At 44.5% G+C, this 26,361-nt stretch overlaps 1 long non-coding RNA gene across 1 annotated transcript; it reads left to right on the top strand.

The window, feature by feature from the left end:
• Nucleotides 1-6,540: 6,540 nt before the first annotated feature.
• Nucleotides 6,541-8,918, top strand: LOC120230754. Its single transcript, XR_005528153.1, has 2 exons — nt 6,541-6,776; nt 8,577-8,918. It is a non-coding gene; the product is annotated as an uncharacterized LOC120230754 (long non-coding RNA).
• The last annotated feature ends 17,443 nt before the right edge of the window (nt 8,919-26,361 follow it).

Below are 26,361 nucleotides of genomic sequence, written 5' to 3'. Positions count from 1 at the left end.
ATATGAGCCAGTACTCGTGTTCCTTGGCATTTATCCAAAGAAACTGAACACTTATGTCCACATAAAAACCTATACCCGATGCTTATAGCAGCTTTATTTATAGTTGCCAAGATTCGGAAGCAACGAAGACATCCTTTAATAGGTGAATGGATAAATAAAACTATGGTACATCCAGACAATGGAATATTATTCATTATTCAAAATATTATTCTAAAAAGAAATGAGCTATCGAGCCATGAAAGGGCAGAGAGGATACTTTTTACTAAGTGGAAAAAGCCAATTTGAAAAGGTACCTGCTGTATGATTCCAACTACATGACATTCTGGAAAAGGCAAAACTATGGGAGGTAGTAAAAAGATCAGTGTTTGCCAGGGTGGACTGGGTGGGGGGAGAGGGAAATAGGCTGAGCACAGAAAATTGTTACAGCAACAAAAATAGTCTATATGGTATAACAATAATGGACACAGGTCGTCACATCTATATCCAAACCCATGGACTATGTGCCAAGGATGAACCCTAAGGTAAACTATAGACTTGAGCGATTGTGACGTGTTAATGTAGGTTCATCCATAGTAACCACTGTACCAATGTGGTGAATGGCACTGGTAATGGAGGAGACTGTACATATACGGGGTCAGGAGGTATATGGGAAACTTTTGTACCCCTTCTCAAGTTTGTTGTAAATTTAAAACGGCTCCCCACCCCCCACCAAATGAATCAGTAAAGTCTTCAAAACACCCATAGTGGAGAGGCAGCTGCTTGGGCTTGGACAGGGCCTTGCTCTTCATAACTGTGCACAGTCACCTGTGCCTTGTCCCGTGGCCCCAGCCACATCCTCCGCGTCCTTAGCATGGAGGGAACATACTTCAACGGTGATGCTGGGGGCGATAGGAACCAGCGATTCATCTTTTCGAGGGAGACCTGCAGGGAAAACCTGGAAAGAAAGGGCCTATTTCTCATGTTTCCACGCACATGTTCTCACCCCTCTCGGCCCAGGACTTGCTGGGACAGCCTCAGGCTGCGTGAGGAAATGCTATCTGTTGCCTTAAGAGGCCTCTGTGTCCCTCGGCTCCTTTGCCATGCTATTTCCAGAAAAGCCTGTGTGTGGGAGAGAGCCAGCCTGCTGCAGCCCGGAGAGGGTCCGAGGAACGCGCTTGCAGCTCGGTCCCCAAACACCTGCAAGGCTGCTGTCTCTTTCCTAGATGCTGATCATTCTCCCGAAACACGGCTGCAAAGTCAGCAGAGCTCTGCTTCCTTCTCCCTGCCTCCGCTCAGGCTCTCTCCGCACAGCCAGGCCCAGCCAGGCCTCCCAGGGCTTGGGAGGGCAGGTGGCGGTGCCCGTTGCGGAAAGGCGGGGAGGGCCCTGCAGAGTCGTGGGGAGGGCACGGGAGTAGAGGTCAGGAGCTCTGGGATCCAGAAGCAGCTCCTCTCTTACCGGGTTTGCGTCACCCAGGATCATTCCTTTTATCTCTTTTGAATCCAACTCTTCCCATTTGGGGGCCACTGCGCTCCAAAAGTCAAATATTTCCTCCTTTCTGAGAGTGACTGGCACATTTCCATTTGAGTGCGAGACCCTTGAATGGCTACAGGTCACACGAGCCCGTACAGACCTGATCTCTCTGCGGCAACGCCCAGCGGTGCAGGGAACAGCCTCAGAGCCCGGCACTGGCGGGGGGGTCGCCCCCCACAGCCCTGTGGGGGCAGAGCTGAGTGGCAGCCAGCTTAACACTGCCCCTGGTGCACGGGAGGGACGGGACACAGTTTCGCCAGGTGTGCCTGAGTCTGCATTCTAGAACCTTCGAAGCAAGCCTCAGGATGCCGGCAAAGCTGCCGGGAGGCCTGCCACGGGCCAATCAGCTATCCGTTTGGGGTCTTTCCCAAGTACCTCTACTTCTGGTCTCTCCTCCAGCCCCAGACAGGGGAGGGCACAGGATAGAAGGGAACAAATGTCTGGTTGGAGTTCTTCCTGAGTAGCCACTGGCATTCTGTCCCCGGTCCCTCTGGCCTTGGTTGAGGGGTTTGCTCTGTGTCCAGACTCGGTTCAATGTGCTGTTTAAGAGGAAGGTTATAGAGCCTCTGGGGTCAGAACACCCGAGGCCACTCCCAACTTAGCCGCTGAATGGTCCTGTGTGTGAGGACCAGTTATTTCCCCTTGCTGGGCCTCAGTTTCCCCATTTGTGAATACGTTTTTTTGGTGACAATTAGAGGAGTCAAGCTCTCAGAAAAGTGCCTGGCACGAATGAGGCTCCGTAACTATCAGTTTCGGCTACAATGATGGGCCCCCGGCCCACGGACTCTGGAGGATGGGCCAGGGTGGGGAATTATCAAGTGGGGGGGGGGGGGGGGGGGGCGGGGAGAGCTGCAGGCCTATCAGCTATTTCGCTAGCTCACAAACAGGGGAGAAGCCTGTGTCCTCGGGCTCTCCAGTCCTCCCTGGGAAGCAGCTCTGGCCTCATTTGTGCTCTTGGGGGCTCCCCCTGTACGCCTCCTTGGCCAGAAGTCCTGGGGCTGAGTTAAGAGAAGCCCAGATCTTTCTGCTGACCTCAGGCCCCACACCTAGCTGTTGCCCTAGGCTTTCTCTCCACGACAGTAACCCAGGAGGCAAACCCAGTTGTGCCTGGAGGTGAATTAGTTCCCTTCAATGCCTCATTTTTTGAATGTCTACTATGCACTCCCACTTGGCCAGGTGCTGGGGGACCCCTGACTGTGTAAGACAGAGGTTCAGTTTCCTCCTGGACTCAAGGCTGGCCTAGCCCCTTCCTCTCCAGTAACATGTCAAGTGTCCTGTTGCTCCAGAGCCGTTTACCTTGCTATGCCCTTACCTTGGAACCATCCTCCTCTCAGATAAACACACACGACTCTCTCCCTGGCTTCCTGCAAGTGCACGTTCCAATGTCATCTCCTCGAGACAGCATTCTCTGATCTCACCGTTTAAATCAACCCAACACTCTGTATGCTTTTCCCCTGTCTTTCGGTCTTCACTGAGCTCATCACTACTTGACATTATCTTATGTATTTGTGTAATTTATTTTTGCCTGTCTTTCCCAGACTTGAATATATTATCGGGTGTTCTTAAACTTTTTGTGTTCCGTGACCCCATCGGCAATCCGGTGGGGCCTCCAGGTCCCTTTTCAGCATAAACTATTATAAATGCATAAGATACAGTACAGTGTATTTACAAAGGAAACCAACTGTATTGAAACATGGTTATTAAAATACTAAAAGGCAGCCTAAAGAATGGGAGAAGATATTTGCAGATGACATATCAGATAAAGGTCTAGTATCTAAAATCTATAAAGAACATATCAAGCTCAACACCCTAAAGCACATAATCCAGTGAAGAAATGGGCAAAAGACAGGAAGAGATATTTCCAAAAAAAGATACCCAGTTGGCTAGCAGACACATAAAAAGTTGCTCAACATCACTCATCATCAGGGAAATACAAATCAAAACTACAATGAGATACCACCTCACACCTGTCAGAATGGCTAAAATTAACAACTCAGGAAACACCAAGTGTTGGTGAGAATCAGAGAAAGGGGGACACTTTGGTGCTGTTGGTGGGAATGCAAACTGGTGCCACCACTCTGCAGAATAGCATGAAGGTTCCTCAGAAAGTTAAAAAGAGCTGCCCTATGACCAATCCATTGCACTGCCAGGTATGTATCCAAAGGATACAAAAATGTTGATTCAAAAGGCATGTGCTCCCCAATATTTATAGCAGCACTATCGACAATAGCCAACTTATGGAAAGAGCCCAAATGTCCATCCACTGACAAATGGGTAAAGAAGAAGTGGTATATGTACATATATATGCACAGAGAGGGGCAAACTATAAAAGACTCTTAAATACAGAGAACAAACTGAGGGATGCTGGAGGGAAGTGAATGGGGGTGTGGGCTAGATGCATTCAGGAGGGCACTTGTTATGATGAGCACTGGGTGTTATAGGGAAGCTATGAATCACTAAATTCCATTCCTGAAACCATTATTACACTATATGTTAGCTAACTTGGATTTTAAAAATTTTTTTTAAAAAGGCAAAAAAAAAAACCCACCAAAGAACCCTCAAATTTATGATACGGCAATATATATGCTTCTTTAATAACAAATAATGACAGTATCTAACATGGTCTGTCAACTCCCTAATTTTATAGTAATACTATGTCTAATAAACATTTCTAGATATCTTCAACAACCGTAATGTGATATGAAAATATTTATTTTGGTGACAAAGCCACAGGTACTATTAGTACTAGTATGATTTGTTGCCTACATTCAAAATCGAAAGAAATGTGAAATTTTAGTTACTTTACTGAAAATAAAGATGCATTTTTTCCCCTCATCTAAGTTCACAGATTCACTGAGTGAATCTTAAGCTTTTTAGACCATAGATACTAGTTTCTCTTACTAGCTCTAAAAACCATGCCACGCATATCACAGCTACTCGATAAACATTGTTAGCAGCAAAAAATAAAAAGCTCGTGTTACAATCTCACAGTTCAAGGGTCAAAGTTTGTTCCCTAGTCTTTCACATCTGTTTTAATAATTAAATGATAGCAACAACTAGTATTTGATGATTTTTTGCCATGTGCCAGACACTGTTTTATAAACACTTAATTTTCCCCATTTTAATTCTTCCAACAGCTCTGAGACATGTACTATTTTTTTTCTTTATGTAAGTAATCTCTATGCCCATATGGGGCTCAAACACATGACTCTGAAATCAAGAGTCACATGCTCTATGGACTGAGCCAGCCAGGTGCCTCAAGGTATGTACTATTAATACTCCCTTTCTATGGTTATGGAAACTGAGTGAAATAGAGTTTAAATAGTCTGTTCAAGGCCACACTGGTGTTAGACCTCTGATCTGCCTGCACCCAGAGTAAGCTTAAGTGATTAAGATAGTTTCCTCTGGTGTCTTGACCCTAGGGACTTTGTCTTTGGCCTCAGTTCCAAAGGTCCAGCCCTGGTCCCCTCTCTTCAGCTCTTTTCAGACCAGCTGTTTTCCATCCTTGTCTTCTCAGAAGGGTGTGGTGCTATCTGCAGGATTTCAGCTACCCCCTGGCTTCACACAAACCCCTCAAAGCTAATGACCAGTAGGTCAGTGTCTCCAGGACTGATTTCTCTTCTACCCTCCAAATTTCCATGTCCACCTGCCCACTGAACACCTCCCCTTGGTGTCCTTTATGCCTCTTTATGTCAATGTAAGGTTCACCTGGGTGAGGACTTTCTTGATCCTTCCCAGATAGACCTGCCTGCCCAGTGGTGCCATTGTTTTCTGTACAGACTTACCACCACCCAGGTAATACTGTGTTGCCCAATTTATTACATGCCTTACCATTCTGACAGCTCCTTGGGGACAGAGACTATTTCTACTTTGTCTCTAAATCCTTAGACTTAGAGCAATGCTTGACACAGCAGGTGCACTATGGATGCTTACTGAATGGGTAAACTCATGAATGAATAAATAAGTGAATGATTCATATGCATGAACCTACTTAACACTTTGACTACTGTGTTTCTTATTATTCACATACAACCAAGAGTCTGGTAGCATTACATAACTCAAGGGAAATGGATTCTGACAATTTGAGGAAAGGATAGAGTTCCTTTTTATCTCCAAGCTTGAAGTCAGTCTTAGCAGTAAAAATACACAGAACTAGATCACAACAGGGTATGATAGCTATTTGTTTCAGTTCCTCAAATCAATTCAAACTCCGTTAATACTTAATTTAATTCCCTGACTTTTTTTTCCCCCTAGAACATTAACAGATATGTTATTAAGCTGTGGGGTCATCTATAATTGGTCGTCTCTCCGTGAATTAAATTTTAAAAAGGAAAAGTAAGATCAAAGAATAATCAGATTTCCTATTTATGTAGGGCAAACAAGTTAAATTATATTTACTTTCTAAAAATAGATTATTTGCTTAAGAATCAAACATTTATTTTTATCTCAAGCAATTTCAATGCATCTTATGTAGAGTTAACAAATAAATTCCAGGTAATAGTATTACATATTTAATAAATGTAGCCTGTATTGAATGATGTTTGAGTACAAAGCATCAAGCAAGTTCTGGAGGCAAAAAAAGATGGATTGAACACAATCTCTTCCTTGAAAAAGACACTGTGAACAATAGGAGGGTGTGAGCCTTGAGGGAAGGGCTGAGCAGAGATGACTAAGGAGCATATACTTCAAAATATCAAATGGAAACTTTGAGGCATTTTGAAGTCTGGTCGAGTGATATGGTTCATGGTTTAGGGGACTGTTGGGTATGAAAATAAAGGAGTATGTGGGATAAAAGCCTACTTTAAACTATACTTCCCTTATTCATTCTGCACAGTGATGGGCACCTAGAGTGAGTCCTCCTTACCAGTTGCCACAAATGATACTGTGTTGGGCATTCCTATACATGTTGCCCTTTATGACATCTCTGGCATATGTATCCAGGATTGTTAGGTCACCAAAATGGCTCTTTCTGTCCTGTTAGCACATAAACCATTGTATAAGCCAATGGTTCTTAACCAGGGATGATTTTTCCCCCCAGGGAACACTTGTCAATGTCTGAAGATATTCTGATTATCATGACTGAGGGGGAGCTACTGCAATCTAGTGGGTAGAGGCCAAGGATGCTTCTAAACATCCTACAATGTATAAGACAGCTCCCATGACAAAGAATTACCTGGCCCAGAAAGTCAATATGGCAAAGTTGAGAAACCCAAGCATCTTAATCTGTGGTCCATATTCCTTTTCAATGATCCATGGATGGAACTGAGTGAGTTCATGAACCTCCTGAAAATGTATGCCAAATTTTATGTGTGTGTTTATGAGGTATGGAATGGGGCCGTAGTATTCTCCCATTCATGTCCACTCAGAACTTCAGAATGTGATCTTCTTTGAGAATAGGGTCTTTGCAGATGTGATTTGTTAAGGATCTTGCGATAAGATCATACTGGATTTAGGATGGGCCCCAAATCCAATGACTGGTGTATTTAAAGGAAGAGGAAAGGAGACCCACAGAAGACACACAGAAGGAGAAACACAGAGACACACAGAAGAAGCCATGAGAAGATGGAGGGAGGTAAAGACTGCAGAAAGGCTGTCCCAGGGCAGGGAATGCCAGGAACCACCCAAAGCTGGAAGAAGGGTAGTAGGATTCTTTCTCCCTTGGAGCCCCTGGAGGGAGCATAGCCCTGCCATTCCCTCGATTTTAGACTTCTGGCCTCCAGAACTATAAAAGAATAAATTTGTGGGGCGCCTGGGTGGCTTAGTCGGTTAAGCGTCCGACTTTCGCTTAGGTCATGATCTCGCGGTTCGTGGGTTCGGGCCCCGCATCGGGCTCTGTGCTGACTGCCAGCTCAGAGCCTGGAGCCTGTTTCATTCTGTGACTCCCTCTCTCTCTGACCCTCCCCTGCTCATGCTGTCTCTCTCTCTCCTAGAAATAAATAAAAACATTTAAAAAAAAAATTAAAAAAAAAAAAAAAGAATAAATTTGTGCTGTTTTACGCCACGATGTCTGTGGGAATTTGTTACCATGGCCCTAGGAAACTAACACAAGATATGTGCCTTTTTATTAGGCAAATGGTTTATTTTTTGGCTGCCCAGCATTTTCTTTTTCTCCTTTGGTAATAACACCATAATTTCTCTCCTACTCGCTCAGTCTGAGCGGTTGAGAATGGGGATGACACCCCTTCCAGTCATGTGATTCAGCCCCAGTCAGTCAACCAAAGTGGTTGTTTAGGATTGGGCATGTGGCCCTAGTCATGTCCTGCAACTTCCCATAGAATTCTTTCAGCTAAAGTTGTCTTGCTGATATAGATGGCTGTCTTTGCTGGTGGCTCTCTCTGCCACCATTTAGAGAAAGGCCGATGAGAATAAAGTCAACACAGAGGACAACACAGCCACGAGAGTGACGACAGTCTGACAACTTCACTAGAGACCCTGGATCTCTCTGTCCTTGAGGATTCATTTCTTGAACTTTTCTGTCATGTAACCACTGAGTTTTTCCCTCAGTCCCACATTTTCTTTTTATTTAAACCAGGGTGAGTGAGGTGTCTGTTAAATGAAGCTATCTGAAAAAGTTCTGACAAATAGAACTTCTAGTTTTCATTGAAAGTGCAATAGAGTGTCCCCCAAAATGTTTAGGACCCCCTTATCTGTTTTTATTACTGTTAGAAAGGTTGCAGTTCTGTGCTTAAAATGATCACTATATGGCCGTAATAGTAACAGAACATTCTCAAACCCAGGAATAGGGCCTCTTTGGCTTATTGAACTTAGAGTTTTAAAAAGTTTCTGGGATCAAGGAATTTTATTTTATTTTATTACTTTTAAAATTTTATTTATTTATTTTGAGAGAGAGTGAGTGAGCACAAGATGGGGAGGGGCAGAGAGAGGGGGAGAGAGAGAATCCCAAGCAGGCTCTGCGCTGACGCAGGGTGCGAACCCATGAACCATGAGGTCATGACCCGAGTTAAAGTCGGACGTTAACCAACTAAGCCACCTAGGAGTCCCAGGATCAAGGAATTTTAGAACTGAAAAATGATATCAGAGATTAACCGGATTTTTTTTTTTACAGATAAAAGCAGGGAAGAATATATTATACGTTGACAATCCAGATGATTAGAAATATAATTTATCTCAATTGTCCTTTAAACAAGCATTTATCATTGCACATCACAAATAAAATCTATTAAGAAGAATATTTCTACTTAGGATTTCTTTGGAACACAGATATAAAGAAAGATGAGCTTATAAATGATGCAATCATAGATTCAAATGAGAAGTGAAGAGGAATATGAAAAACCTACATGTTTTGGTCAACATTGCCTGTTTGAGATGCCTGTCTGAATTCTCCTTGGTTTGTAATCCATCCAGTGTACTCAAAAACTCCTCAGTAAATAAAGTCAACCCTCCTCCATTGTTTGCTCTTCCCATCTTCCCTGATCATATCTCTTTGAAGAGGTGTCCTGCAAACATCCACTGGAGAGAAGTGAAAACGACAATGTTTGGGTCTCTGTCATAGCTGTGTCTGGAACCAGGCATGCAGATTTGGCGATCACATGTCCAAGTTGATCCACTTGTTGTTGGTGGCTTGGGAGGTGCTTCATTTTCCCCCTCCCTTCACACACCTACATGAGGTCTTGGTATAAGTCTCTAGTGTTGTGTTGCAGGTATTGGCATGATGGAGGGACCTCCCGGACTTCCCTTGACCCCTTCAGCATTGTGAGGCAGAAGTAACAACACCTTTCTCAACTTTTGGAATGAGGAAATAAGATGTATTGGCCAAATACCTCCACCCCCCAGCCTTCCTTAACAAGGGGATATTTTAAACATTTTTTTTGAGGTGGGGGAAGAAACCAAGGGGAGGGGAAATAGAGAGAGAGAGAGAGAGAGAGAGAGAGAGAATCCCAAGCAAGCTCCACACTCAGTGCAGAGCCTGACATGGGGCTTGAACCTATGACTGCAGATCATGACCTGAACCGAAATCAAGAGTTGGACACTTAACCCATTGAGTCACACAGACGCCCCAACACAGGGATTTATGATGTTCTCTTGAGTAGATCTTGAAGAAAACACTGAGGTCACACTGAAGCAACCCTTCTTCTTTTCCACATTCTTCTGAAGAATGACCCCTAGGTTCTGAGCAAGCTGCTGTGTGGTTGTGTCCTCATGCTGGGCAGGCCTGAGGGAAGGAATGGCAGTATAAGCAGGCCTTCACCTCAAGAGCTGAGGTAATCTCCACAGCCCCTTTAGGAACTCAGGGAGATTTCTGAGATGTACCTAAAATTGCAGCCAAGCTAAATAAGCCCTTCAAGGACATGGATTTCAGGAATGTGTGAAGGAATCTCAATACAGTACTAACCGATGAAGAACAAAGACAAATCTTATGGAGGAGCTTACTTGCACCTCTCCTATTGTTATATGTAGTCTTGAGATGGGAATATCACCCAGGCTCTTCATCTCGTACACAAGGAACCTAAGATTGTAAAGGTAAAGAGAATCCTCCAGTGTGACAAAATGAATTGCAGAGGTGGGTTAAAGGAAGGAATCCCAACTGTGGTGATTTTAAAATGTGGTCCCCAAACTCATTGATCCTCTTCCTGTTGAGAAGGCATTTATGCCCCCTCTTCTTGAATCTGGGCCCTATGATTGCCTCATTAATAGAATGTGGCAGAAGCGATGCTATAGCAGCTTCCCAAGCCAGGACTTAAAGGAACCGGCAGTTTCTACCTTTTGCCTCTTGGAACACATAGTTTTAGAATCCAGCCGCCATGCTGTAAGGAAGCCCAAGCAGCCCTATGGACAGGCCACTGTGGAAAGGAATCAAGGTCCCTGGCTCACAGCCCCAGCTGAGCTCCCAGCCAACACCCAGTACCAACTCACCAGCCAGGTATTTAAAACATCCTAGAAACAGATCCTTCGGCCCCACCCCAGCCCAAATCAGTGTTACAGAGATGGACCCTCCCTGCTAAGCTTTGCTCACATTGCAGATTGGTGGCATAAATAAATGTTTTTACATATTTAGTGGTATTAAGCCACTAAGATTTAGGCCACTATTGCTGTTACACAGCAATACATGAGTAGAATGTGCCTTGTCCAATACGCTCCCTATTACACTGTCACCCAGCATCGTTTTGGGAATGGCAGTTGGAGCCAATGGGGAACGTGCTACATCAGTGGTTCTCAAACTTAATCAGATATTATGCAGATTTAGGAAATTTGTCAATATGTAAGTCACCTGACTGTTACAGGACATTTAGTATGGGTCTGAGTACCTGCATTTTTTTATTATTTTTTTAATGTTTTATTTATTTCTAGGAGAGAGAGAGAGAGAGAGAGAGAGAGAGAGAGACAGCGTGAGCAGGGGAGGGTCAGAGAGAGAGGGAGACAGACTCTGAAATAGGCTCCAGGCTCTGAGCTGGCAGTCAGCACAGAGCCCGATGCGGGGCTCGAACCCACGAACCGCGAGATCATGACCTGAGCGAAAAGTCAGACGCTTAACCGACTAAGCCACCCAGGCGCCCCGAGTACCTGCATTTTTAAAAATGTTTTATTTATTTTTGAGAGAGAGATAGAGACAGCATGAACAGGGAAGGGTCAGAGAGAGAGGAAGACACAGAATCTGAAGGCAGGCTCCAGGCTCCGAGCTAGTTGTCAGCACAGAGCCCGACGCAGGGCTCGAACTCACAAACCATGAGATCATGACCTGAGCCGAAGTCAGACACTTAACTGACTGAGCCACCCAGGTGCCCCAGTACCTGGATTTTTAACACATGCCCCAGCTGTCCAAGAATACCATATAGTCATCAGTTAATTAGATTACAATTATGCTAGTGAAAGAGTATGCTTGCTGGCTAAGATGCTTTAGGACAATTATAGCTGTCCTTCTGATCTACCTCCTTCATCATTTTTCCACTTGAAAAAGACTGGTATGCGACATTGTATAAAGAGGGACAAAATATTACTTTAATCCACTTAATCATATGAGGATCTGGAATTCTTCATGGATCTGGAATTCTTTCATTCAAATTCTGCATGTTCAGAGCTGCCAACCCACACCTCTGTCCTGTGTCTCCCAGTGGCCTGTCCCTTCCTGGTGGGAAGAGCACGTGCCCGCGAACCAGACAGAGCTGGCTTCAAAACTTGGGGGCCTCTCATTAGGCGTGTGACCTTTAGTCAATTACTTTCTCTTTCAAGGTCTCAGTTTGCTCATCTGTAAAATGGCAATAGTCATGTTGCCTAACTCACAGGATTTCTGTGGCAATTAAATGATTCTTAGCACAACTCCTGACACTTAGTAAGTGCTCAATAAATGTTCTGTATTATGGCTTGTCCAACAAAAGATACAGGGGGAGGGACAATATCATTCAGTGCCTAAACATTGCCAGGACATGTGTGCTCTAGTCGGGGAGTGGGGGGAAGTTTTCCGAACTCTGGGAACCAGTTGTGGGAGGCAGGCCACTCACAGCATCCTGCCAGAGATGAGGAGACGAGACCTGGAGACAGGAAAGTGGGCAAAATCAGTGGTAACCTCAGCCTGATGTAAACCAGGATCACATCACTGGGGCATGTTTTAAAAACATAGATTCCCAGGCCCCAGACTCACAGATCCTGATTCAGTAGATGTGCACAAGCCCTAGAATCTGTGCAAATAATTCTAAGGAGCTGTCAGATTAGGGATCCGGTAGAACATTCAGTGTTCATTGCTTCTGAACATGCTGAATACCTTCCACATTAAAATAATTGGCAAGATATTGTTCTGTTCCAGCAGACTTTCATGCATTTTGCACCCCACCTGTGAGAATGGGGTTACCAAGCTACTACACGCCCTCGAATCAGACAGACCTGGCCTCAAAACCTAGAGGCCTCTCATTAGGTGTGTGACCTGCAGTCAATTACTTAAACATATGAGGAGCTGAATATCCAAAGGATACAAAGATGCTGATTTGAAGGGGTACATGCACCCCAATGTTTATAGCTGCATTATCAACAATAGCCAAATTATGGAAAGGACCCAAATGTCCATCGACTGATGAATGGATAAGGAATGGATAAGGAAGATGTGGCATATATGTGTGTGTGTGTGTGTGTGTGTGTGTGTGTGTGTGTGTGTGGAATATTACTCAGCAATCAAAAAGAATGAAATCTTGCCATTTGCAACAACATGGATGGAACTACAGTGTATTATGCTAAGCAAAATAAGTCAGAGAAAGAAAAATATCATATGGTTTCTCTCATGTGGAATTTAAGAAACAAAACAGATGAACAGAGGGGAAGGGAAGGAAAAATAAGATAAAAATGGGGAGGGAGGCAAACCATGAGACTCTTAAATACAGAGAACAAACTCAGGGTTGCTGGAGGGGAGGTGGGAAGAGAGATGGGCTAGATGGGTGATGGGCATTCAAGAGGGCACTTGTGATGAGCACTGGGTGTTGTATGTTAGTGATGAATCATCAAATTCTGCTCCTGAAACCGTTATTACACTGTATGTTCACCAGCTTGGATTTAAATAATTAAGAAAAAAAAAAAAAAAGCCTTGAACCACAGAAGCCTGTTTTAATCTTCCAGGACTCCAGCAAGTCCGGGGCACAGCCTCAGGGTGAGGGACGCCTCCGGGCACCTCTGCTTCCCTAACCTCCCCAAGCTCCACATTAGCTACCTCTGCACCTGACCCAGCTCTCCACCCACAGGATGCAAGTGGATGTTACTCCTGGAGATTTTAATTAATCGTCTTTCTATTTTTTTTTTTTTTCCTTTTGGGTCAGACTCTTAAGTGTCTATCATGCTGATAGAGCTCTAGGGAGTCTTTTGTTCTGAATAGGTGAAAAATTGTACCCACAAAAAGAGTTCCCCATCCGATCAATTCTCTCTAACAACTTTATTGATTAGCTGCAGGAACATTTTTCATTTATTAATTATGAAGATGTTTCAGAGATTTCTTAAAGTTAACTATTGTAATTAAAAAAACAAACAAACAAAAAAACAAAAACTGAGTTAACACTGACTGACTTGCCTGAAACTGCTTATCAGGGCACAGAGTCCTAAAGTGGGCATTTGGGGCCCTGGCAAAGGAAGCTATTAAAGTACCCGAGAGCATAGGCAGTGGTTGGAATCTTCATTTGGGGCTGATTAAATTGATTACTTAGAAAAAAAAAAAAAACATGGCTTGTCTTTTTCAATAATGTGTTAGCATCAAAATATCATCCCATTATGATGTCCAGGCTGGTGATGGTTAATTAATTAATAGCCGCCAGTTAAAAACAAGGTTCGACCCAGGTAAATCTTTCATTTATTAAAATCAATTTTGATAATGGGTTTGCAAAGGGATTCAGGGGCCGAGTCAGGAGACTTGACTGGCTCCTTCTTCCCTCCCTGTTCTTTCCCTTCCTCTCCCCTCCTTCTCCTCTCCCCACCCCGTTCCTCTCTTCCCCTTTCCCCGTCTGTAGTTCAGTTTATTGCCAACTGGTCTGCCTGCGGCAGGTGTCTGTCAGAGCCCCTCCGTGAGCGGTGCACGAGATCCCTGGGCTGTGGGTACTCTATAGACTTTGCAGCAGAAAGCCATCTGATGGCGAACATCTTTGCCAGCTTGATTCCTGAAGCTTCCTGAGGAGGAAAGCTGGGCTGCTCGGAAGTGAGGAAACCTATGTCAGGAAATCAGGTCCTTGCTCCCCAGTACCCACGGGCATCCCCAACCCCTCCCCTCCCCTCCCCACACCCATGCTAGACAAGGTTCTAGGCAAGTAACCCTAACCCTGGATGCAAGAAGGAAGGCCATCCAGTTAGCCAACTTCATTCCACAGACATGCGTAGACAGGGCTAGAAGAACAGGGGACTGTGCCAAGAACGAACACAAGTTTGGGCCCTTCCTTGCCCTCCGGGGATTGCAGACTGGGCTGAAGCCTGAAACCATCTTAGAGTTTCAGCAGAACTGAGGAACATCCAGGAGCAAGGCTAGTGGGTAAAATCAAAGACGAGAGGAGATGCCCATTTCCTCTAAAATAGGTCACAGGAAAAACGGGTTGATCCCAAAGTAAACGATTACAGAAGGGGGTGTCTCTCATGAGGAAAAAGAAAAGGTAAAAATGAATCAGGTAAATGAATGTGAGTGATCCCGGTGAAAAGGCAAAGGCAAAGGCAAATTAAAACAAAAAGCAAAAACCTTGATGGCTGCCCGGGGAGCTCAAGGCAGTGACTGTGCTGTTGGGGAGTCCTGGAACAGAGCTGGCTGACCCACCATGGGGTGGTGGGGGTGGAGGGCTGGGCCAGAAGGGACCTGGATTCCCACAGAGCTGAGTCGAAAGCGGGAGCTCTAAACCACGTGTTTGGCATAAAAAGATAGTGAGGAAGGGCAGGATCCAGGTTTGAGAAGGGTGGCATGGGGTCCACCTGGTTCTCCAGCAAGAACCAGCCTTGCCAGCGACGGGAACTGCTGAGCAGTAGAGGGAAGGCTCAGGAGCACCGGAAATGGGTTGATGTGTGCAGATAAACCGTCTGCTCCTAAAAGAACTTGCAAATGCGACCTTAGTACTCCTTTTCTATTGTTAAGAAACTAAGGAAAATAGGTACTGGTGAAAGTCCTCATTTCCAAATACAAAGAAAGGGTAGATTCTAGAAACCTTTAACTTGAGGGCTCCCCGACATTCAAGTATAGCTTTCTGATAAAATTCCAGAATGGATTATTAAAAGGAAGATTGGGAGCTTTTAGAAATGAATCCAGAGGTTCTTCATAGTTAACGTCGATGTGTGAATAACAGAGCAAACTAACCACATTTCCTTTTTAATACGGTTATAGATTTGTGTATCACAAGTAGGACATAATCAGGGCTCATCTTGATTCTAGCAAACCAACCCAGCTAATCTTGACTAATATTCTGTTTTTTAAGTTTATTTATTCATTCTGAGAGAGAGAGAGAGAGAGAGAGAGAATCAGTGGGGGAGGGGCAGAGAGACAGAGGGACAGAGGATCCGAAGCAGGTTCTGTGTTGACAGCAGACAGTCTATTAAGAGGCTCAAACTCATGAACCAGGAGACCATGACTTGAGCTGAAGTCATATGCTTAACAGACTGAGCTGCCCAGGTGCCCCAATCTTGACTAATATTCTTATGGGAAAGTCTGTAAATTCTGGGTTAAATTCGTGCAGTTATCCTGAATCATTATCAATAAGGATTCTTGCATAGAAGATCTTGATTACTGACTCAAAGGAGGAATTTAGTTTAGAATTCTGTTCCTAACCTCTCTTGGTTCAACGTTTTTCTAAAGGAAGTGAATAAAGGTGCAAAAGACATGCTTCTCAGATTTACAAACATGACCCTTGTCCAGGAGGGGCATAGTTTACATAGCAAAAGAACATATTAATATTCAAAGATATTCGGTTAGGTTGGGATATGGAAATAAACCAAGAGCATCACAGGAATGAACAGAGAGTCTGAGTTCGGGTTAAAAAAATCAATAGCAAAGGCATAGCATTAACGAGTATGACATGGCAGCAGTTGACACGCGAGAAAGGTTGGAGGTTTATCTGACCGTGAAACCAGGATGAAGCACCAACATGATGTGACTGCTAAGAAAGCTGATGTAGTCTTAGGCTCTGCCTTACAGGGTACCCCCTGGGAGCAGAACCCAAGATAAGGATTCCAGTACAACTAATTAATTTGGGAGGTGACCCCATGACACCTCCTCTTGTAGGGAGGGGATGGGGGAAGTTAGACAGGGAAAGAGCCAATAAAGGGTGAATATGAAGCCAGCAGCCACGCAGGTGAAAGGAGCTTGAGGCTGCTGTGGAACCCCAAGAAGCTGGGAGAACATGAATCTCAGGGTGCGAGATTCTGAGGGGCGAGAGAGCAGTGGTATCTATACTCCTGTCTGCCTGTCATTCATTGAAGGCTCCCTTGGGCACTGTGCATTCCCCTGGCACTTCTGGCTGGGCACAGTCCAAATGGGTTCTGGCAGCCAGAGAAAGCCCACAGGCAAAGACATGCAGTTGCTGGCATTTGTAAGTTAGGCTGGCATGTGATAAAACGATAAGGCTCAAGGGGGTATAAACTGGGCAGTAGTGTCCATTATATAAAAAACCGTCTTGCTGGTCTACCATTATCTGTTATACTGTATTTAATTTGGGGTGCTACATTAAAGAGGGACCTAGAAAACGTGTTTCTTCGAGTAGGGGTCCAAGGTAATAAGGAGCTTCAGTTTGAGGACCATGTCATCTGAGGTTGGAACTAAGGAATGAACTTAGGGTGGAGGGTAGATGCATGACATCCCAGGTTCACTGTTTAAAGGACACATATTTTCAACTTAACAAGTCCAAGTGGGAATTCAATTCTCCAAACTAGAATACTATGTTTGAAATAATTTCACAGAAATACAGAAAGTTTACCTCCCATTAAAAAAAAGTGGTGATACTCTTGTTCTAGAGACAAAAATGGGGAAAGGGAACTGAGTAAATAAAACATGCCAAAATGTGTGTGTGTGTGTGTGTGTGTGTGTAAATTATCTTAAACGTACACTGAATTTTGATATGGAAGCAATTGGTTGAAAAAGTAAGCAAAACTTGGACAAATTCTTAATCTAAGACTATAAAAGAACAACGGGATTCATTTTTTAAAAAAAACTAAAAACACCACCATGGAGGAAGAAATAAAAGATCATTTACTACCATGGGAGAATATACAGGTATTCGTCACTTTTTGAAAGTTCATGTTACGCCACTTCACTTTTATGAAAGACCTACAGGACTGTTTTCACTACCCAAGTGAAATCCAATGAGGATTTTCACTTTTACAGAAAAAGGCAAAGAGCAAAAGTAATGTTCAGCGTTTGTTTGCAGCGAGCCAGTTTGGAGGCAGCGCCCCGGGAACTGCACTTGGCATCTCGGCAGCAAGCTGCCAGAGCTTTGAACTGTCTGTGAGCATCTGGGCTTTATCTCGATTTATTTTGTGCATCTGTTAGCAAGATGTGTCCTAAGGTATCAGAAAAGCCTAAGAGAGGTTATTTTTTGGGTCTGGGAACACTCAAAAATATTTCCGTATAAATTAATGGTGATTGCTCCTTTGCTTTACACCATTTGGCTTATGAAAGGTTTCATAGGAAAGCTCTACCTCTGGATAGCAGGGGTATAACCTGTATTATATGAAAAAAGATCCCTACACATAGGTACTTACATACATCATATAGATAGAGGTGTATTTAACTGTTGATTCTTCACTCATGCTTGTATACACATACAACGAATTACAGATGGGTATGATCATGGGGGTTTTGATATTAATACCAATTCCTCCTCATTGGTGAAAACAAATTATGACACACCCACTAAGAGAATATTAAGATGGAGAACCCTCTATATATTGATAGGGAATAACCTTCAAGATACAGTTTTCCCCAAAAAAGCGGAGTCTCCCCCTTATCATGTACCCTGACCCTGTGTTTTATGGGGTTTCAAGTCTAAAGGGATCCTCATCTTCCTTTCATCGCTCCTGGATCCTGGTCAGGCTACTTACTAACCACGTGGCCTTGAAAAGCTATCCTTTACCATCTCAAGATTCCAGTTTCCCTAAAATGCTTTTGTCACAGCCATTGTCTTGCTGTGAAGGACAACTGGAAACAGGAATGAGCTTTTAGGATTTAGAATTTTATTTTCTTCTGAGTTGGCCTGGGAAAGAAAGAAGTTAAAACTGTCCCTAATGCTATCATAGAAAGCAACATTTATTCTTCTTTTCACTTAATATTACTCTAGGCATGGGACAAAATACTTACAGTCCGTGTTTTCCCTGAGGACGTCATCAGGGATGCAGCGACCTGGACCAGTCGTCATGGGCATGTACAGATTGGAACGAAACCAGAAGAACAATACAGAGAAACAAAGAAGCATCCACATCCCAGATACCCGGGTTTGCACAGTTCAAGTCAGAAGCTGTGGCAAGAGTGCTCTGGAAATCCCTAGTCAGTGTCAAGCAGGAAAGAAGCTGTCAGTTCTCATCTGGGCTATTCTGAGACCTCCCGTGACAGCGTGGATTCCAAAGCAAATTAAATAAGCAGAAAGACACAGTGTGAAGAGCAGACACAGGAAACATCTCCCCCAAATCAGGAAGAGCTGGCCGGAGGCAAAGGGACACGCCAATATCTCGCATTCACAGAAACAAATTCAAGTAGTCTGTTTACTTTTCATTTAGGACAATGTGTGACTGCACAAGTCTAAGAAATCAAAGTCAATATTTAAGGCAAAACGAAATAGAGCTGGCTGTGAGGATGTAAAATTTTAACAAGAATTGCACTGGTTAATCCATTGCCACCAGCACTTTTTAGAGAATGAGGTGGACACAGGATAGGACAGTTTGGTTCTGTTTTCCTGCCAAGTGTCTCGGGCAAGGGCTCACATTTTCAGCAGCTCAGAACTCTGGGCTTCAGGGGATGACGGAGGATGAGTAACAATACCTTATATCTGGTCAAGTCTTCACGGACTACAAAGTATTTTCATATCAGTTATCCTAGCAAACCTCAACGCCACTGAGAGACATGCATCGTGAGGAAAGTGGGGCTCTGCAAGATGGGGGGCAGCTGGCTTCACGTGGTTACAAGCGGTGACCTGGAACACCAGTTTTCTCAGTGTTCCAAAAGACTGCCCCACCATGCCATCTCCATAAGCCACCCTCCTCTCCTCAAATCTCACTCCTGATGTGGGAACTGCCAGCCCCCAAGTGCCATTCTTTCAGCAAACGTATCTGGGGAAGTCCCATATCGAGATGAAAATGCCTCTACAAGTATTACGGCATTGATGACATTATCTGCCAAGGAGGATGACTTTATCTAATAGGACCCTTAGGAGATGAAAGGGAAGACACATACGTTTTGAAATAGGGCGTGGGGGAGCATATGAAATCTGGAGCACAGCACGGTTAAATAGAGACAGGGAATCTGAGCAAAGGGCCCAGAGAAATCTCTGGGCAGCTGGAGAGCATTCTGAAGGCATGGAGTGGGCCCAGAGAAAATGCACTGGCCCTCAAGACAAATGTCACTTATACTGTAGTTTTATCTAGAAATGATCCAGATCTATCTGACTCGTGGTGGGTCTTCGGTTTCAATATAGCAGACCAGCTAAAAGAGGTGAAGAGTGGGGTTAGTTGAAGTAGACAAAAGGGAATCTGGATATGCAGAGATGGTGCTGGGGAGGTCAGTTAGCACTGGAAAGCATGCTCAAGAACTTTAAATCTAGATGGGGACCGTAATCCGAGGATCTGGGGATCAAGCCCATGCAGAGAGGGAAGACTTTTCACCCTCCTGTGATGTGGAAGCCTGAGTCTCAGAGGCTGAGATGGGGGTGCCCACTGGGCAGGTGAGGGTGAGTAGACTAGCCAGACCCATTAAGATGCCCCTGGACACAGAGACCCAGGCCATAAATGAACAGGGGCTTGGGCTCTGTTACCCAGGGTGTGAGGGACTGGAAGCCTGGCTCAGACAGTATGGGAAATTGGAGTTAAGAAGCACAGTGTACTTTAACTTATAATTCCACTCCAGTGAATTCTACAGGTGTCCTCATACTTGTGGGAAATGACATACATACAAAAATATGTGGCATTGCTAGTAATAGCCAATGGTGGGAAACAACCTAACTGTTCATCAGTAGAAAAGAGCCCAAATGTCCATCGACTGACAAATGGAAAAAGAGGTGGTACACATGCATGATGGAATATTACTTGGTGATCAAAAAGAATGAAATCTTGCCATTTGCAACAATGTGGATGGAACTAGAGTGTATTATGCTAAGTGAAATAAGTCAGAGAAAGGTGATCTCATATGATTTCACTCATATGTGGAATTTAAGAAACAAAAAAGATGAACATAGAGGAAAGGAAGGAAAAACAAAATAAGATAAAAACAGAGGAAGGCAAACCATAAGAGACTCCCAAGTACAGAGAACAGGGGCGCCTGGGTAGCTCAATAAGTTAAGTGACCAACTTCAGCTCAGGTCATGATCTCACAGTTTGAGAAGCAGAGTCTGCTTCAAATCCTCTGTCTCCCTCTCTCTCTCGTCCTTCCCCCACTCATTGTCTCTCAAAAATAAACAAAAATTTTTTAAAAATTAAAAAAATAAATACAGAGAATAACTTGAGGGTTGCTGGAGGGGAGGGGAGTGAGGGAATGGGCAAAACGGGTGACGGGCATTAGGAAGGCACTTGTTGGGATATGCAATTGATGAATCACCAACTTCTACTCCTGAAACCAACACTACATTATATGTTCACTAACTTGAATTTAAACGAAAATAAATAAATAAGTGAAATTAATTTAATGTTAATAGTATTTCTTATTTAATCCACTATAACCAAAACACTATAACGTTTAATATGGAATCTATATAAAATATTTTAAAAATAAACTATGGGATACTTACACAGAGGAGAAATGAGCTGTGGAATTCCTTATGCACAAATCTGGAATGATATTCAAGACATATTTTCCTCAAAATAAGCAGAGCAAAGCAGTATGTGCAGCAAGGTACTATTTGTATTTCTTTTTGTAAAATATGTCTAGAGGTCCCTCTGGGCATGAGACCTGGGTGCCTGGGTGATAAAGCAGGAAGAAAATGTTTCTCAATATGTCCTTGCATGACTTAGGAGATTTGAACTGTATGTATGTGTGACTTATTTAAAAAAAAAAATACAGGCTTGGAAGGAAGAGATGACAGGGAATAGGAACTCAAACGCAGAGAAAGGAGTTGCCACAGATGAGCTCAGGCAGGGGCAGGAGTGTGGTGGGGGTGAGGCCGATGTTGGGCCGGTGTGCTTGCTGCTGTGCATTCCTAGTCTGGGTCAGGAGCGAGTCAAAGAGTGTGGGGTGGGGCAGTAAGACCCAGCAAGGGGACACTTGATAAGAGTGAGGAGTGAGGAGGGGCAGGTGACTGAGCAGCTCCCCAAGTGACCTGCTGCCATGGATCCTTAGTTCCAGAAGGGAACTTAAGGTCACTCAGTCTGATGGGTCCAAAATGTTGGTGTGTGATTTGGCTGTGTCAGAACCAATTCAGATTTGTGGCCCCATCCTAGACACCCCTGAACCTGAAGAGTGGGGCGAGGCGTGAGGTCCCTGCAGATTCTGATGTTCAGAGTGGTTGGGAACCACTCACCTGAGCACGCATCTCTCTCAGCTGAATGGGGTTTCCAAGAGCAAAGAAGCCAGTGTGAGGCATCCTGTAACCCCTAGATCAGGCAGGAGGAAGCAGGTTGGGAAGTACCCGTAAGCCATGCAGGTCAGTGCACAGCGCACAGAGCACAGGCTTGGGGTCACACAGACTGTGCTTGAATCCCAGGTCTGCCACTTAATAGTCGTGTCTTTGGAGATGACTTTATGTTGCTATGTTCCAATCTCCTCACCTCATATGTGGATTTAACAATGCCTACCCCATAGGCTTAATATTTGTGTAAGACTTTACATAAACATATATATGGTCCAGCTGTTGTTCTTATTGTGGTTCTATTGTTACTGCAACTTTACAGGGAGGTGAGGACCTTGCTGAGAGACAAAGGACTGTCCTCAAAGGAAGAGTCAGAAACTAACTAGGGCTTCGGCAGCATCCCTGAAGTTCACGTCAAACCCTCAGAGGAGCTACAGAAACAAGCGGGCCCGCTATGGCATTCATTTTCGGCAAGGCTCAAATCGCATGACTCCCCAGGTCACTTGGATCTCTGTCCTGGTGAACTTTTAGCGCTTCATCACCCTCGAAATATAACATTTTATGCTTGTGGTGGGATTGTCTTAGGGCTGATGCAATGGGCCACACTCGAGCGAACAATAGACTGCTTCTGAATCTCTAGAGGGCTTAGAGAACTTGGCACTTTTTGTCACATTTAACTGGACCCCTGAGCACATCGCTGTTCTGGGATTACGGAATGGAAGCTTGAGGTAGTCATTTGGTCTCGTTTCCCCCAGCCTACTTAGCTTCATTAATGGCTACAGAGCACATTCCTGGCATATTTAATTTTTCATTACACCTGGCCGGCATAGACCCTAAAGTACAGAGAACTTGAAGTTGAGAAATTCTTCTCGGTCCTTCTTTCTTAAGCGGGACCAGATTTTGCCCAGAGGCCAGGCCACAAGCACGGATTTCTTCAGATTTGGAAATTTCAGGAGAGGTTTGATGCAGAGTGAGGTAGCTTGGTTGCAGTTGTATTAAAAAAAATTCTTATTCCTGGTCAGGTCATGATCTCACAGTTTCATGGGTTCAAGCCCCATGTCGGGCTCTGTGCTGGCGGTGGGGAGCCTGCTTGGAATTCTCTATCTCTCTCCCTCTCTCTGCTCCTTCCCCACTCGTGCTGTCTCTCTCTCTCAAAATAAATAAATAAACTTAAAAAAATTCTTATTCCTATTTTTGCAGTGGCGAGGAGGGTGGAACAGTGATGGAGGAGCTCCTTCATTCTGACACTAAGGCTAACTGGTGCATCTGAATTTCTTGTCACAGTCCTCCTTGGGCTGCTTCATTTTGCTTCATTTATTTTCTCCAGAATGTAGACTTCATAGGTCCTCTCGCCTCTATCTGTGAAGTGAGGGGGTGAGGAAAAAAAGGTGACAAGGTGAAGGATTCACCCCTGAGTGAAATCCTTCCATGGAGCACAGAAGGTAGATGCAAATAGGAGCCGAGCAAGCCCTTGGGAGTTGTGCCTCACCACATCCTCATGAAGAGAGGGAAACTGAGGCCTAGGGAGGAAAGGGATTCTGTGTCCAATGAGGGACCAGAACCCAGATGTCTGAATTTAATCAGGAAGAAAACTCCAGGCAGGAGAAAGGGAAAAGAGACTCAGGAGTTAGAACTAAATTTGTCAGCAAACTTGTCCTTAGGATTTTTTAAGAAGAAATTTCTAAAATATCATTATATAAGTGTCTTACTTTCTATTGCTGTGTAACAAATTAACACGAAACTAAGAGGCTTAAAATAACAAACAATTATTATCTCCCAGGTTTTGTGGGTCAAGAATTCTGGCACAGATGCCTCTGGCTAAGGTGTCTCAGAAGGGAGCGATCAAGAATCAGCCAGGGGGGCGCCTGGGTGGCTTAGTCGGTTAAGTGTCCAACTTTCACTTAGGTCATGATCTCGCGGTTCGTGGGTTCGAGCCCCTCATCGGGCTCTGTGCTGACTGCCAGCTCAGAGCCTGGAGCCTATTTCGGAGTCTGTATCTCCCTCTCTCTCTGACCCTCCCCTGCTCATGCTATCTCTCTCTCTCTCTCTCCTAGAAATAAAAAAAAAAAAAAAAAAAGAATCAGCCAGGGCTATGATCTCATCCGAAGGCCTGCCTCAGTGAGGACCCACTTCTCATGTTTTTAAACATTTTTTAAAGTTTATTTATTTTGAGAGAGACAGAGACAGTGTGAGTAGGGGAGAGGCAGACAGAGAAGGAAGCAGAGAATCCCAAGCAGGCTCTGTAGCATCAGCACAGAGGAGCCTGAGGTGGGGCTCGAAACCATCAGATCATGACCTGAGCTGATCAGTGTTATGTTTAACCATCTGAGCCACCCAGGCGGCCCAGGAAGGACCCACTTCTAAGCTCACATGTGTGGATCTTTGCAAGATTCAGTTCCTTGCAGGGTGTTGGACAGAGGGCTTTTGTTCCTTGCTGGCTGTTGGCCAGAGGAGCAATCAGATGGAGGGTGGAACAGTTCTGGAACAGCCACCAGAACCTCTTCACAGGGTAACTCATAGCGTGGCTGCTGGCTTTTCTCAAAGCAAATGAGAGAAGAGCCACAACAGAAGCCTGAGTCTGCTTTTTTTTTTTTTTTAATTTCTGAGAAATAGAGAGACAGCATGAACAGGGGAGGGTCAGAGAGAGACAGAGACACGGAATCTGAAACAGGCTCCAGGTTCTGAGCTAGCCATCAGCACAGAGCCCGACGCGGGGCTTAAACCCACGAACCGTGAGATCATGACCTGAGCCAAAGTCAGACGTTCAACCAACTGAGCTACCTAGGCGCCCCAAGCCTGAGTCTTCTTATATCCTAATTTCAGAAGTGACATTCCATCGTCTCCATGACATACTATTCTCTAGAAGCAAGCCACCAAGCCCAGCCACACACAAGGGGATGGGACACAAATACCAGGAGATGAAGATCACTGGCTATCATAGAAAAACACAAGAGACAGCAAGGATTGGCAGGGATGCAGAGGAAAGGGAACTCTTGCACACTGCTGGTGGAAATGTAAATTGGTGCAGCCACACGGAAAACAGCATGAAGGTTCTTCCAAAAAATTAAAAATAGAGCTACCATATGATCTACTTCTGGGTGTATATTCCAGAGAAAATGAAAGCAGGATACTGAAAAGGTGTCTGTGCTCCCATGTTCATTGCTGCATGATTCACAATAGTCAAGATATAGAAACAACCTACGTGTCCAGCAATGGATGAATGGATAAAGAGGATGTGGTAAATATACAATGCAGTGTTATTCAGCTGTGAGAGAAGGAGATCCTGCCACTTGTGAGAACACGGGTAGACCCTGAGGGCGTTAAGTGAAATAAACCAAACAGAGAAAGACAAACACTGCTTTGAATGGTGGAGAGGAAGGAAGGGAGAGACACAATGAGATGGCGGGCTTTGTTGAGAATCTCCCTACAGACAACCCAGAGCCACAGAGATAATGGACTTTGCAGGAGTGCCTAGTTCACATGAGAAGTGTCTACTACAAATATGGACATTTAACTTCATGGTGTACCATGGAAAGTGGCTGCCTAAAGGCAATGAACCAGAAGTCAGCGATTTCAGTTTAATTTCCGGTTCTACTAACTAGTTTTGTGACTTCCAGCAAATCACCTCATCTCTCTGGAAATGAAATTGTTGGACCAGATCAGAGTGAGTAAATATACAGGACCTGATGCCATTCTTATACCTATGGCAGACATCAGTAATTGATTAGTGCACTCTCTATGACCAGTCCACACAGCAGCCTGATCACCCCAACCTGGCTATCTAGGCAGACAGTACCATTTGGTTGGAGTTGCTCTCTAATTCACCATCTTGGTCCAGAAGCTCCTTTCCAGTGCTAACATTCCATGATTTTTGGCTTGGCCTCATTCACCTCCTCCACAAGAAGCTGAGATTATTTAGCCTGCAGAGAAGGTAGTGGAAGCTAAGAGTAGAAAGAGCTATTATGCAGGACACAGAGCAGTGTTCCTCTTCTCTCCTCAAAAGCCCAGCTGTTTTGGCCAAAATACTCTCACAAGACACAAAAAAAACTGTAAAAGAAGAAACTGAGAGTCCTTTCAAGGGGGAAAGCTTCTTACGCGGGTTCCTTATCACATCGCAGGGAGACATCTTTTGTTTCCCCTTGCTTCTGGGAGCCTGAGGTACCCATAGAATGGAATAAATGTTCACCTTTTGGTTAACAACATGGACCCATGACCAGGTACCAGTCTCAGAAGATGATTATATTCCTTCAGTCTTGGGCCTGCTAAGTTGGTAACCTCAGCGACAGCATCAGGAGGAAAGGACACAGCTGTTGCCAGCTGCTGGGACCTGTGCGTTCCCTTATGGCTGAACTCCTCACTCTCTTCAGTCAGCCTCTTGGTTTGTTCTGGCGTCCTTCCTTCCTTCCTTCCTTCCTTCCTTCCTTCCTTCCTTCCTTCCTGACATACAGGGAGAGAGTGGGCGGGGAGAGAGGCAGAGAGAGAGAGAGAGAGAGTCTTAAGCAGATTCTACACTCAACATGGAGCCTGACATGGGGACTGATCTCACAACCCTGGGATCATAACCTGAGCCAAAATCAAGAGTCAGATGCTCAACTGATTGAGTCAGGCACCCCATGGGCTCAAAGATTTCTGAATGGAAAGCAGCCATGAACTGTGAACAAAATAGAAATCTGGAGTGCTCAGAGAAGATTT

Source organism: Hyaena hyaena, unplaced genomic scaffold (genome assembly GCF_003009895.1).
Source record: "Hyaena hyaena isolate Hyena2069 unplaced genomic scaffold, ASM300989v1 scaffold_47, whole genome shotgun sequence".
Taxonomy (NCBI): domain Eukaryota; kingdom Metazoa; phylum Chordata; class Mammalia; order Carnivora; family Hyaenidae; genus Hyaena; species Hyaena hyaena.
The sequence above is the reverse complement of the archived record's forward strand: the minus strand, read 5'-3'. Positions and strand labels throughout refer to the sequence as shown.